Consider the following 15,674-nt stretch of genomic DNA (forward strand, 5'->3'; position numbering starts at 1 on the left):
ACTGGATTTTGTGTTATATGCTGTAAAGAGAAAATGATTTGTCTCTGCAAGTCATCTAAGAGTCTTCAGTGAAATCATAGATACAGTAAATAACTATTTTAATAAAAAACTATTAAATGATGAATTTATGTAGATATTAGTAATTGTAAATATCAATTTAATGTAGAATGATATTGACAAAAAGAGTGTAAGAAATGACGATGGAAAAGATGTTCACTCTAGAACTCAAACCTCAAAGAATTTTATCCAATATAGCTTTTATCTAGACCAACCAAGCAATACGCACCAGACTCCATCCATCTCATCAACTGAGTGCAATCTGAACATGATGAGATGAATGGAGTCTGGTGTGCTATTGCTTGGTTGGAAAGAAAACCCGCAGCCACATGGCCCTTTCTGGAACCAGTTTGAGAACCCTGATCTATACAGATGTTTAAATATATGCATCTATTTGTTAGCAAAAGGCTGTAGGAACTAAAGTTAGTCTTTATTTAGGAATTTGGATGTTGTGCTTGTTCCTGTTGGAACAGTATAGATTGACCCTGAGGTTCTGGTGCCTATCCACTTTTGGCCACCCTTCAGTATACATTTGTTATTGCCTGGCCACCCTTCTGTTAACTTAATACAGGCATCCCCAAAGTCGGTCCACAAGGGCCGCTGTCCTGCAGGTTTTAGAGGTTTACATCTCTTAGCACAGCTGATTATGATGATTGCAGTTGAGGAAAAGCCTGTTAATCAGCTTTTAATTAAAATCAGCTGTGCTGGAGGAAGCAAACCTCTAAAACCTGCAGGACAGCGGCCCTCGAGGACCGACTTTGGGGGTGTCTGACTTAATATATCAAATGATAAACTTCTGTCCTACTTTTTTGTTACCGGTACATTTTTATTTCTTTGGTGCCCCCTAAAAATTTAGTCTATGACCACCCCTGATTCTGCTTTTGTAAAAACAAAACTTAGTAACATGTTTCGTTTTTTTTTTTCTAATTTTTTTTTTAAATCGTTTTTATAACTGAAACCTCTATCTAACTTCTATTTGTCAATTTTTAACTAATAAAAGAGTAAATGGCTTCTATTTCAACTAAATGATTCTCATTGTTGGTTTTTTATGAAAACATCCTTAGTTCACCATTCATATACTTGGAATTTCTTACATTGTAGCAAGAAGATAAATGTATTTATCGACCAAAAGATGCATTATAATTTTGGTTTCTAATTAAACTATACAATTTTTTCTCTTTTTTTTTTTTTTTGTATCTACAATGCATTCATCCCTTAGAGGTGATATATTCGCTTGTAAATTCATGTAGCAAACGCCTTTATTCCAACCTTAATATTAAAGTTGTTGAACTTTTCTGTTTAGTTTTCATGAATAACCCTCTTCCCGTAATAAAACATCCTCCCCCTCGAAGATGTGAATGGGAGCAGTGCCGAAAAAATGCCACTCCTTCCAACTAACTGAGGGGCCACCTTTTCTCTTTTTTCTCCTGTCGGCAGCACCAGTGAGCTGGGATGCTGCGCTGCAGACAGAGCCTCAGTTGGCTGCAGCGGTGGAGGCAGACTGTGAGGAAACCAAAACAAACCTCTGTCCGACACCGCGCTCCATGAAGCCCGGCTGATCCCAGAAGAGGAGGAAAGAAAGGCTCAGAAATTGAAACCAGCCGCTTGGTTGCTTCTGTTTCTGGAAGAGATGCGCCTCTTGCGCTGGCAAACCTCATAGAGGAGGACCCTGACTTCAGTGGATGTCGGTATTACTGCAAGCATTCCGCTTTTTACGGGGAGATCATCTGTCATATTTGGACAAAAAAAGGAAAACGCCCACCAAAGGAGGATTTTTTGTCGTTTTTGTGAGTACACAGCTTTACTTTACTTCTATTTGTTGTTTTTTGAGTGCAATTTCTGACCAACTCACAATGCACAAAACAGACAAGTTCTGTTTACATTAATCTAAAAAAATAATCAAATATGAGGAGTTTTCTTCCTCTTTTACGCCTTAAAATCTCATTTTGGCAGCAGTGAATTATGTGCCAGTATTTGCCTGCATGCTGTTTCAGTAACTTCCCTGTATTCACTGAGAGTGATTGAAGAAACAAGCATGTGGGCGATGGAGCTGCTGAGTGTGACAAGATGCACACACTGCAAAGTGTCCAAATTAAACATCTCTTCTATTCATCATGCTTCTATTGAGTTCATACAGTAAAAAAAAAAAAATAATATTTAGTTTGAAGCTCAAGTCAAAGGTGAATTCAATAATAAGCCCCTGAACATCTCAGGGATAAAACAGGGGTCTTTGAAATGTACTGTGAACAGAAGTGTGGTTCAGGTCCAGCTGCTTTGAAAACAGCTCAAAGGGATTGATAAAAATATTTTGGGAAAGAGAAGAAAGCTCTGCTCCATTCAGCGGTATGAGGGCAAATCCAGGTCCTTTTGGCATCTTTTGGTTAGCTGAGCAAGCAGCTTTTACCATGTGGAGCCACAGCAACCATCTATTCAGTGATATGTAAATAGTACAAGTTTATTTATTTATTTTGGCTCTTTATAATACTATCTTCTGATATTACTGCTGGGTTCTGCTCAGTAGCTTAGGGGCTCACAGTCTGCCTTTTGAGGTTATTAATCTGGCTTTTTATGGATGTTATTAAGCCATCAATTACCACATTATTCTCTGGATTTTTCAGAGCTTTTTCCTGATATCTCTTTGCAATAATTATTGAAGCGATGGCAGTCAGAATGAAGTTTGTAGAAGGAAAACACAGCCTTTAACATTGTTGTACTGTCAGCAAATCCCCGTGCTGCTGTTGGCACTCTTCATTTCTAATGTAGGTCCACTCAGAAGCATTAGGACAGAGAACTGGACTATTTTAAGCCCCTAAATTAAAGTAACTAAGGATATTACATGCATTAATATCTTATTGATTAACCTTTCGGTGGCTTTGCTCATAGAAACCCACTAACTTCACGAAGCTCTCTGAAGATTTCCTGAAAGAATAAGCTTTTATTCAGGGAATAGATGAAGATAACAAAAACAAACAAATGGTCTTTTAAATTTCAGTACGCAACAAAAAAAAAAATTGTTTCATTAGAGAAAATATGAGTCAAAATGTGATCAAATTAAATTTCTTGACTAGAACATTTGTTTTGTGTCATTTTGCTTTAACTACACATCTTCATGGTAGTGTGTAACAGTTTTCAGGCTATGATTGCCTGCATAATTGTGAAGGAACTGTTTCATTCACAAAGATAAGATAACCCTCTGCTGTATTTTTGTTATATATATATATATATATATATATATATATATATATATATATATAGTCCTGCTTATCTTTTTTTAAGATATGTTTACCATTCCAGCAAAGGCTCTTTACTACTTTTGTTTTCAATGATCTACCTCTGTTGTTTCATATTTTCATATTGTTTTACGTATTATTTATGACGTATTTCAAAATAATCGTGCCTCGATTAGAAATAAAGCCCAAAGTATATAAGAGTACTACATGTATGTCATGTAGGATGAATTACTTTTTTAAATTATTAACATAAAATGCCTAGTGTGTGACTTTGTCATTGATGGCTTATGCACTATTAAACTGCAAAGCTACCGCTGCTGATAACTAAAATCCTATTATATGTATAATAATATGACTGAGAATATTTGTTGTTGTTTCTTTTGCGTAGACATAATTTGTTAGGACGTTAAAACTCAGGTTGATATTGAATGGCTATAAGCAGTATCTTACCTTTGCATATTTGATTATTATAGGTCCATATCCATTATGTCCAGAGGCTAAAACTAACAGCTCTTGACACAACTCCACTATCAGCATCATCTTAGTGGTTTGTGCAAATGCTGTTTTTTGAACCTCTAAACCATTCTCACTATGGAATTTTGCAGATATGTTTACATATATATTATAAAATGAAGAAACAGGGCGATGTTAAAGCAAAATAGTAAAAAAAAGGATAATAGCAAATGCTTTATATGTGTCTTTCTTAGCATGTGTTTTATACAGGAAGATCAATGAAAGCATCTCCCCCTCTGTCTGCAGTCAACCATCTGAATAGTCATCAGGTTTTAAGGACATTTTGGCCCAGAGCAAAAAAATATAACAATTTGAGGTTTCATATATGGTGTTCTCATAAACTATTAAACTCTGCCTCCCCTGGATTAGCTGTTAGTTTCAGCCTCTGGGAGTAACTATTCCAGATTTATACTCAGTGAAAATGTATAGAAAAAGTTCTTATGCACGTATTTTGTTTTTTTTATTGTCATTGAATTATATATAGCCCTCATTTACCATGAAAAACAATAAAATAAAACCTTAAAATTACTGAAAAGTTGAGTCGACGTGTAATAATTTGAAATCAGTGTTAATTTGAAGAAACCCCTATGCCTCAAAAATTTGAATTTTATTTAGATACATTAGGATTTAAGTATTTTTTTTTATTATTCAATAGAGACCTCAGATTCTGCAGTTTTATGTTCCAATTTCTTCCAATTGATTCCTGGAAATAATTCATATTACTGAAACCAGACCTTCATAAAATGAATGCTGTTTTTTCATATATGAATAAAATATCCTCCAAGTACGTACCTACTTTGCATAAATAGAAAGGGTATTGTTTTAGAGTGTACATATTAAGAAAAATGAAAACTTCAAGCGAACTTTTAATGAAAAATATTTGTATAGGCATGATGGTCATCTTTCTTAAATATTTCTATTGCTTTATTAGGCAAATAACTACTTAGAACCTTTTTATAGATCCTCTCTTCAAAATAAATTCTGATGGCTTGGACCTGTTGCCAAAAAACAGGGACAGCCCAGCTCCAAAAAATGAGCCAAATGTATCAAACTTTGTTAGACTGCTGATTGATAGAAGCAGGTGGGGGATTGATACAGTATCCCTCTGCTACTCTAAGCTACATACAACCTAGAAAAAATTTCCCCACCAAGTCACCCTGTAAATTGCTCTTACCTAAAAATAAGCTCATACGAGCAATATGATGGAAAAGTTTAGAGGTTTTGAAATAACTTTTTCAAACTCTTGGTCCTGGTAACCTGCCTTTGCCTAAATTTTTATAAATATTTATAAATCATTGAAAAAAGAATCCACTTTCCCTATCCTTTAATGATGCTTTAATTGTTGTCTGTTAATATTACAAAGAATCAAATCATATCATGGCTTTATAACTACAGTATACTGCATACTTGTAATGTGAAATGTTTATTTTCCATACCGTTCACATATATAGCTGAGTTTCATTTCCTATGGTAATCTGAGCATAACTTCTCCGACCCAGAGATATAAGATTTGAGTCACCACATGCAGCAAGCAAAGAAAACTCACCTGCGCATCAGGGGAGTTGCTGCAGGAGACGCACAGCTGCACCAATTCCACTTGGCATGTATTTGCGTTTACCCCTGTCCTTATTGGATGTTAATCAGTTATTTGCTTGGGGAGGAGGCTCTAAAATGTTTGTAAATCCACCAGGGGACGGGTGTGAGATGAAATGCAAATGATCTGCTCACCTTAATTTAAATGAAATAAATCTTAAATTTGCAGCTGCCTCATCGTTTTAAATGAAAATGTTATTGACATGAGCCCATAGACAGCAATTTAGACTATGGCTAATTGGAAATGACATCTCTGATAGAGGAAACCCTTTGGGACACATGTAGAAAAAAAGCTGGGAGCGGCTTCAGAGAAACAGGCTCACAAAGGTAATAGTTCCCAAGGGATTTTTATGTTGCTGAAAAATATCCACGAGCTATAATAAAGTGAAAATGGACAAAAAATGTCTCACTGACATGTTTGTACTCAACTGGTCCCCCAAGATTGTTGAAAGGAGGGAAAATAATATCACACCATGCAGTTGTGCAGCACCCTGTTGGTATTCTTTTATGGTGACTAGACTGAAGGAAATAAATAAAAGGAAATGGCTGGGCATCATGGAATATGTAAATAACATGCTTTATGTGACCAGAGGATGCAAGGGTGTAATTCTGCTCTCAAAAGCACAACAGTGACTAAGAATGTTTGCCTTGGGAATAGTTCCCTGCTAAAATGCGAGATGACGTGCATTTGTTAGATTAAAGAAATTTCTTATAAGCTGCTTTGGGAATCTTGACAGAGGCAAGAGCTTTTTCTCAGCTGCATTCCCATCAAGCACTTTGTTTGTGAGGGAGGGAGGCCCACTGGTCTGGCAGAGCCTGGAAGACAAACGTCCCTCACGACCCATCTGACAGCTTAATTTATATAATTGCCTTGAAACATCTGCCTAAGAAAGACCGACTTTCGGATCCCCGCTCTCTCTCTGCTTGTCACTGTTATGAATGACTTCAACTTGATGTCCAATGAGTCAAACGGCCAAACTGATGTCCCCCTGCTATGCAACACTAAAAGCATGTACAAACACTACAAAAAACAGTTGATTGGACACCAGCTTTGCATCCTTCCTATACAAAACATGTTCAGCAAGGTGTTTTCATTAAGCAATGTTTGTCAAGGTTCTGAGGTGAGCCCTGTGAGATTGCTGGGCAGCTACTCCACACACCATGCCAAATGTGTACATCTGTAATGCAGACATGCAATTAGCACCAGTGGAGTGGCAGAATCAGCGTCTGGGCTTTTGCTCCTCAGTTTGCACATTTTCAGAATCTGCTCTAAATTGCTGAAATAATTTGGTGTGGTGAGCTAACATGTGCCACCGCCTCGGGTTGGCTAATTATGCAGCCCCTCTAACTGTTTGCCTTTGTGCTGTCCTCGTTGTGTTAACTTTGAACAAGTCATCTGTAGCTCGCCGCAGGCCTCCCTCGGGTTGCTGTTTAAATGGCTGGTTTCAATGTGTGAATGCGTTAGCTGAATGCATGAAATTGAGTCGAGAGGTTTGGGAAGTGTTGCAACAAACTAAATAAATGAATTGAATAAAATAATGCAGTGCATTAAAACCACAAACTTCACTGCATTTTATCTGGATTTTTGCATCCCATACAGAGTTTTCTTGGTACAATTTTGTATTTCAACATTTCTACAAATGAAATTTAAAGTGTGGCATGCTTATGTCTTAATTATCCTTTACTACATCTAGTGCAACCAGTTTCCTCTAATCTAAATGCATATAGCAACATAAGTCTCTCTGGTTACACTTTAATCTCAGTATAAATCTAGCTGTTCTGTAAAGGCATTAGTGGGTTGTAAGTTATATTTATTATAGCAGTCCGATCAGTGATAACATTGTGACTAGATTCAGGTTATAAAAAAACGCTTCATGTGGTGATAATCTAACACCTTAAACATGTTATCCTCTCTATAAAATATGGTTGTGGCAGAATTATGCTGTGGGAATTTTTTCCCTCAAGGAAAAAGGCTGGTCATTATTAATGTAAAAATGAATGAAACTACAAACAGAGGGAGCCCATGTTATAGTCTACTGAAGACGGGACGGGACTGTATTTACAATACAGTATAAAAAATGACCCTAAACATACAATCAGAGCTACACAGCTCTGTCTGATCTGAGTCAACTTAAGCTTCTGTCTCTACCTGTGCACTGACGTTGGAGAAATATAGAGACAATACTTTAAAGGTCTAATGTCAGTGTATGTTTGGTTTGCTTTTAGAGGTCTGCATACAACTGCATGTTTTCCCAAGTTTTCACAGTTTTATTTAGTAAGAGGCTTTAGCCCACTGCCGAATCATGCAATACTCTGATTTTAGTCTGTGATTAAAATCTCTCTCCTGTTGAAAAATGTATGAGCTGTATTTGTATGTGAACAAGTTTTATAACTTTTTGCAGATATTTTACGGAGAGACTAGAGTTGCCTAAGGAAGGAGTGTTTTTTTTGCTTTCTTTTTTTTTTTTTTTTTTGAGAATGAAGCTCCTGATTTTACGTGACAGTGAAGAGGCCTTATCTACCATAGCCATGATGAAGTAGAAGACTCTTTGATTTGTTATCTCCAGAAAGGAACAATCTCATGCTGGAGACAGATTAGTGAGCCGAAGGTGTAAAATTTGGTTATGCAGTTTTAGGAGTCAAATAAAAGGTCTATAGGCTATATCTGCATCATGCTGATAGTACAAAGTAAAAGTTGAGCAAAATTTAGTGACATATTTGACCTTCGGATTCAAAACATTCAGGATGTAGATTCATCATAACACTTTATAACAACTCTCTGGGTAGTAAAACATTCTTGAGTGTGATATTTGTGACGGAGGTTTAGCATCAGGTTTTAAAGAGACAAGAGTGCATGCATCAGCAATGTTGGTAACAATAAATTATGTGATTTTTTTTTTTTTTTTATTGTGTCAAATCCAATTTTTTTATATTTTCCATGTCTGAACGTACTTAAAAAGGCCACGTCTCTCATTTTTTTTATTCCTCAAAAGCTACTTTACTTATTGACTTAGTTGTTACATTGTGGCTTGCAGTTATTATAGTAATCTGGAAAAAAAATTTTAGAAATTGGTGAAACTCTGACAAATTAAAATAGACGTACTCTCCTATGTTACTATAATACATTTCAGTCATCTATTGACTAAGCTATGCAAAGGTCAGTTCAAAAATGCTCATGTTTAAAGCAAAAACAAAGAAATAGTTATTATTAAGGCTACTAAATAGCAATAATTTCCCAACCATATTGATACATCTTATATGATTCAAAGCTTGATTGACTTGATCATATTTATTGAAACCAAACCTTAATATTCATTAGTAGTTTTCAAGTGCCTATCAAGCTTAATAACCTTTTGTTATTAACCATTCTGCACTTTATATAGTAGTCCAAATATAATTAACAGATCTTAGCTTTTTAATTAGGCTGGCTATGGCCAGCTGCTTAACAGAGATTCCATGCGTCGCATATAATCTAGTATTAAAATGTTGTTGCTGTAATAAGTGTGAAGGGCGGTACTCCTGACTGGAACTAAATGGGTGTTTTTGTGTTGAGAAAAATATTTAGCAGCCTAAATTACACACAAATGCCAAGGTGCAGCAACAGATGGGGGCAGGGGGAGGGTAATGTTCTATGTTTCAATTCCTTTATCAGTCAACTTTGTTTTTTTATACACTTATTAAAGCGGTTTTACTACCATTTGTATTTTCTTAGATTTATGTGAGATCCTGCTTCTTAGGCTATCTGTATATTATTTTATTTCCTGCTTGAGGCTGGCCAACATACCTGCACAGTGAGCCCTGTTTAGAAGTGAGTCCACTCTTTCCCTGGCCATGGTTGTCAAGCAATTCCTCAGTCAGCTCTAGTGCCAGGCTCCTGCATTGAACCGTTGCATTTAAACTTTACAACGGCTCCTCTGCCGTAGCTCTATGGACCACTGATTGAGCACTATACTTTTATGGACTTTGCATGATGTAAGGTTGCTACCCCCACTCCCTCCTTCAACTGCTGCCTGGCAACCAGTATTTGCTTTTCCTTGTCATTTAATCCTCTGTTTCTTCGGTTATTTGGTGATGTCAGAAAATCTATTTTTCATGCTTCTTTCACTATAAAATTTGGATAAATTATAGTTGACAATATAAACTTGGAAACTAATTACTTTAAAAATAATTATTATTGTCACAGAAAATACCCAGTTAATCTTGTTTATGCTTTTTCTGATTCCCAACTAATGTTGCAGTTGAAGCTGTCCACCATCATCAAGGACCCTCTGTTTTCCATATATAACAGAGAGTCCCTCAAAAAAAGAAAAACCTGGAATACAGAAATAAACCCTGGAATACAGTTTGTGCCATTATGAGCAAAGCAGACTGAGGCTGTTAAAGGGGAAGACATACAGTGCTTATTTTAGGGTCACCTTTTTATAAGGATATCAAGCCATGCATCCAGATCCTCCTATTTATTTTCTACCTTCCTCTCTTATACCTACTTATCCCTGAGAGATGAATTGTGTATGAAGAAATATATAAAAGACAACTAAGTGGGTTGCTGTTCTTAACTCTGTTTATGTAGTCCCTTTTTATTCACTCGTGTTACAAACCTTAGATGCATTCGACATAGGGAATGCAGTTGGATAAGATTTAAGTCTTACAATACGTGCCATGGAGTGATGAAAAAAATGTCTTATTGGTTAAAGATTGTTGCCAAGTTGTGATTTAAATGCTAATTGATAAATATCTGATATAGATAATTGACCGTCTTAAGTGTGTAATCTGAAATTAGTGGTACAATGCATGCTTTTGTTAACGATTGACCCGATACCGAGAAATTGTCCTGTAGATATTTAGAATGAAGCAATGATTTATTGCACAGGAAATAAAAGCCAGAAAGCTGTTCTTTGAAGCCCTCACTCTCTGCTAATATTGCGTGGTGAATGCGAATGTGTGGAGGTTTAAACCGTTTCATGATGTCAGCTGTCAGCTTGCTGTGGGTTGCATTATAGCTGCAATAATGGTCCAGAAATAACTAAACAAAAGAGGTATGTATGACTACTTATAATATTGAAAGAATTCTGAGCAGTAAGACATTTTTGCTGGTATGCTTGTCATTTTAAATCAACGTTCAACCTTTATTGAAGGTTTTGTTTAAATTATTAGCTCTTAATAAACGTCTAAGCTAAACCCTGGCTGAGTAATTGAGCAAAAGCTGCTGAATTGTCTCATTTCCCAACAGCCTACTTGATCAATAGACTTGATATTTATAGGGCATTAATTAGGAGTGGAGACGGCAAGGTTTGACAGACTTTTTCAAATAAATAAATGAAAGTCTTTGAAAGTCACAATTGATGGAGCCCACCTTTTTTTTTTTTTTTTAAAGAAAAGTACCAAATAATAATTCAACAATACAGTTGTAAAATTGAGCTGAATTCTCATCTGACCAGGTGATAAGCACTTTCATATTGCCCAGCAACTGGAGGTTTGTAATTAATCAGCTATGTAAAACATCTGCTGCACAGGAGAGCCGGGTATTCAGTAGTCTGAGCACATATACATTCATCTAGGTAATTTAATTAGTCCAGCTTCAAAGGGAGAGCATTTATGGAATTGCTTGAAAAGGTTTTTAGTTTTGTTTTTTTTCTTTTCGTTTGGCTTATTTTTAAAACTACAAATGTCCATCATTTATCCACTATCTCTAATTCTACATATCAGTAAGCGATAGGGTATCATAAATATTTGCTCATGAGCTTTTTTTAATTATTATTATAATTAAAAAATAACAGAAAACTATGATCAAGAAGTAGATGCAATCATGGAAGAAAACCAGCAAAGTCAGTTTTACAGTTGACAGCAGTCTGCAACAGATGCCATATCGTTACAATAAGAAAATTAATAAATGTCTGGGATATTGCTGTCTCTTTCAATTACAGCAACCGCAAAGCTGAAGCAATAGATTTTGTAACTTTATTTGAAATCTAAAAGAGAAAGGGGCAATTGGAAATTGGCTGAATATTTAATTGGAATAGAAGTGCAAACAATTTTTAATTCCTTTTCTACACCTGCAGACCAGAAGATGTTTGCAGAAGAGTTACACACTTTTATTATACACATAGGTGTAAGAATGATCTCTATTGTGATTTCTATTGTGATCTCTAGTATTCCATTTTTCTAGTGATCCATTTTTTTAGCAGGCAGGAATCGGCCCACTAGCTTTTAGCTTGGCACATATGGATCATGTCAAATTGTTTAGGAATTTGCTGGCCCTATATCATATTTAGGATCTACAGCAAGAGTTGTGAGGACAAAGTTATTTTTCAAAATTGTCAGTCTCTGCTAGGGATAAAATTATTAATTTGGTTTATTCTATGGCTGAAATTGGATTAATTGTGATTAATTGATTATTAAAATTATCGTCAACTAATTTAGTAATTGATTAATCGTTACCTGAAGTATAGAGACTAAAACGTGCCTTAAGCTGACATAGCAACCCACTTAGAGCAGTAATTATGCTACAACAGTAAAAAAGCATTTTGCATTTAAGATAAAAAAAAATTGTTTTGCCTTTCAATATGCTCTATCAAGCTCCTCAGTTTAAAAGTTTAATTGACAAGTTAATTAGATTTGCAAAATATTTGTTAGTTGCAGCCCTAGTTTATTCCATAATTATAATAATTATCATCTAATTCTAGTAATTGTTGACTGTACTATACAGACTCCTAAATATACTGTTTTCTGAAATAACAACTCAATGAGCAGAAATTAGGCAAAAATGGAAATTAAGTTGTGCAGTGGTTGAGCATGACAGCATATGGTAAATGGTAAATGGCATGTACTTATATAGCGCCTTTATTCAAGTTAGGAGACTTGACCAAAGCGCTTTACCTACATTCACTATTTACCCATTCAAGCACACACTCACACACTGATGGTGGCAAGCTACATTGTAGCCACAGCTGCCCTGGGGCTCACTGACAGAAGCGGGGCTGCCGTACACTGGCGCCACCGGGCCCTCTGACCACCATCAGTAGACAATGCAGGTGAAGTGTCTTGCCCAAGGACACAACAACACTGAAAGTCGGAGTCAGGGCTTGAACCGTCAATTCTTCGATTTCAGGGCTAACTCCCACATCCAACGCCACTGCAACGCATATATTGAGGTCTTAGTACTTTACATGATCTTTGCCAGATCTCTTTCCTCTTTCTCAGTCCTAGTTCCTGTTTATGTTCTTTCAAAGCAAAATAAATACATATGGCCACAAGTGCCTAAAAACAATCTGTCAAACAAACAAAAAAAAAAAAACTGTTGTCTATCCAGATATGGGCATTGAATGTGGTGGTGGTATATTTTCTTTTCTCAAAAACTTGTTTCTAGATTAATTTACTAAGAGTGGTAAAGTAATGTATGCTTTTTTAAATCTAAAAATATGGCTAGATCAATCAATTGCTAAAATAATCAATGGCTCAGCCCTAACCTATCAGTCTTCTAAGCTGGTAGAGACATAAAATACCTGGAAAGTCTTGGAGGTGTAGTGACACTAAACTGTTCTTTTTAACAGTATTTCTTTGTAATCCACTCCAAACATTTCAAGTATTCTATTAATGAAAAAAAGTTTAAATCCATAAATCATTTTTTGATACTAGTTGAAGATGAACTACTTTCTGTTTGTCCATAAATTCAATTCACTTTATTTATATAGCGGCAATTCACAACACATGTCATCTCAAGGCACTTTACAGAGACAATTCACCCAGATCATACAGTCTGATTAGTTCAAAGTTTTCTAGTGAACACCAGCTGATTGTATCGACTCATTGACTTGAAGGCAATCCCTCACACCAAGCATGCTTGCAGCAACAGTGGAGAAGAAAACGTCCTTTCAACAGGAAGAAACCTCCAGCAGAACCAGGCTCAGTGTGAGCGGCCATCTGCAGAGGTCGTCTGGGGTTCAAGGAGCCAGAAGCAGGCACACAGAAGGAAGCACAGATACAAAAGGCAACTGTCAACCAGCTCTACTGGCAGCCCCATCCAGAAAATACATAGCCAGGCAGACGAGCTCGGAGCCAGCTCCCAAACTGCTGATTTCTTTGGTTTGAAAACCCTGCCTTCTGGAAGACAAGGCAGCCAAATAAACACTCTGCAGGGCAATTAATCAAATGATTTTCATTCGTAATCCATATTGAGTATTTAGCCCAATTATGCTGCACTGTTCTGACAATTTTATTAAGACCAACTATTTAGAATTTCACCAGACCGATTTCTCTGGATTAATTGTTATAGCCTAGACAAATGCCATCAAATTGGAAGCCTCAATTAATTTACCAGTAATAAATGTTGAGCAGTTTACATTATAATAATTTAGACATTTTAGTAATTGCAACAGCAGACTGTGATGATTTATCCTAAATGTACTGGTATTTAATTAGATATGTGCTCCAAGATGCGATACAAACTTTAACAGGGGTTTGTATTCAGCATATTTGATGTTGTACTATCTTTTTTCCAGCGATGGGTCTTCAGCTAACTCTTTAAAGATAGCCATCATTGTTGCTGTTGCAACCACATCCTAATCATAAGGAAGCTGGCTTTTCCGAATGCACCTATAATGGCATCATTCATTCTACACACTACAATATGGTAACCATAGCAACTTCTGCCCCATGATTTCAACAGGGAAATCAGGTTAGAAGTGACCTTTAGTTCACTTACCAGATCTAATAGTTGGTCTCCTTTTTCCAGCCCACCATTAGGTGTGCATTTCCATGCCTTCCTTTGGCCCTGTGTATCTGTGTATGTCTGAATGTGTGTACTGTCTTTTCAAGCACCAGCAGAGCAAGGAAGATGATCACACACTCTGGACATGTGTTTACTGGAGGTTTCTAGCTGTTAAAAGCATTTTATTATTTTTTTATCTTTTATTTGAAACTATCCACTGCTTTCTTAGAATGGGAAATATTGTGTTGTAGTAAAAATTCAATGCAACTGATAATTTTCCAATAACGAACACCTTTTAACTCTTTGTTCACTCAGATGTTTCATATAAGCTTGTTTGTCTTCTTTATTTCTTTTCCACATTGGGCTTCCAGTGTCTAAGACACTCAGTATGTATTTTTTTGCTTGAGGCAACGTATTTCTGAATCTCTCTTTTCTGTACCTGGTTAGGCCTCCTTCCTTCATTCTGTCCTATATTCTGTTTACTAAATATATTGTACTGCTTAACCATGGGAAATATTACACTACTTGATGCTTCTATTGCTCCTTAAAAATGCCAAAGTGTAAGCAAAATTGTCCTCTATTCTTGATTATCAAAATATTATATTGTTTATTAAAGATAATGCCTTTAGCATCTTATACTAGTAATTTGGCACAGCTAAAATATATATGGGTTAAAAGTAGCCTTCTTGTATCCAAACAATCTCTTTCCTTCAGTAACAGCATTCAAAGTCAAGATGGTTGCTGTTAATGCAATCTGGTGGTGCCAAAGTATATTTATGTCACCACTAATGCTAGCTATTCACTCTTCTCTTCTCTTTTGTTGTGTCCATGGGCAAGATAATTCACGTGCCTTGCCTGTTGTTGGTGGTCATAAGGCATGATGGCACAGATGTATTGCAGCCTTGTCTCTGTTAGTTAGCCCCAGGACAGATACAGTAGGGTTTCACCACCATCATTGTGTTAATGTGTGCATGAAGGACTAAATGTAGAGTAAAGCTCTACATTTGGGGTCCATGGCCTTGATCTATAAAAGTAAAGTCAACTTATGTACTCTGTTATTAGTTCAATAGGTTTTGGTACTGGCTCTGAGCTTATATGCTTAGCTATTAGGGGTGGAACGGTTCACAAAATCCACGGTTCAGTTTGGTTCACGGTTTCGTGGTCACGGTTTTCGGTTCTTTTCGGTATATGTTTATTGTTACACCGAAAAATAAAAAAATTAATAAAAATTATAAAAATTTATGAAAAAATGAAATTAATGAAAAAAATCCCCAAAAATTGATGAATTGTAATTATTTTTAATGATCCGCAGAAACCAAGGATCATTTCCACATGTTTTGCTGCTTTGAATTTAATCATCTCGTGCATGCTCTCTACGATCTCCGAGGAACTCAGAGCGGAGCGGACGGGAGCCACAGTGGAGGCTGTGGGCTTTGTTTTGTGCAGGCGGTCTGGTGCGCAGCGGGGCGGAGCGGAGGGGAGCGCTGACGGAGTATGTGGGATTTCGGGGTTAGCATGACATGTTGGTCATGTTGCTGTTAGCATAAACAAAAGGTGTTGCACAATGTTTGCTC

General features: G+C 36.4%; 1 protein-coding gene across 2 annotated transcripts in view; it reads left to right on the forward strand.

Moving 5' to 3' along the window:
- Positions 1-1,477: 1,477 nt before the first annotated feature.
- Positions 1,478-15,674, forward strand: part of cntn5 (contactin 5) — a 225,097-nt gene continuing 210,900 nt past the window's right edge. For both annotated transcript variants that reach the window (XM_038282848.1, XM_038282849.1), the window contains exon 1: positions 1,478-1,844. The gene's annotated coding sequence lies outside the window, so the exon portion shown is untranslated. The remainder of the gene's footprint in view (positions 1,845-15,674) is intronic.

This window comes from Cyprinodon tularosa, unplaced genomic scaffold (assembly GCF_016077235.1).
Source record: "Cyprinodon tularosa strain WSP-4 unplaced genomic scaffold, ASM1607723v1 ctg188, whole genome shotgun sequence".
NCBI classification, from domain to species: domain Eukaryota; kingdom Metazoa; phylum Chordata; class Actinopteri; order Cyprinodontiformes; family Cyprinodontidae; genus Cyprinodon; species Cyprinodon tularosa.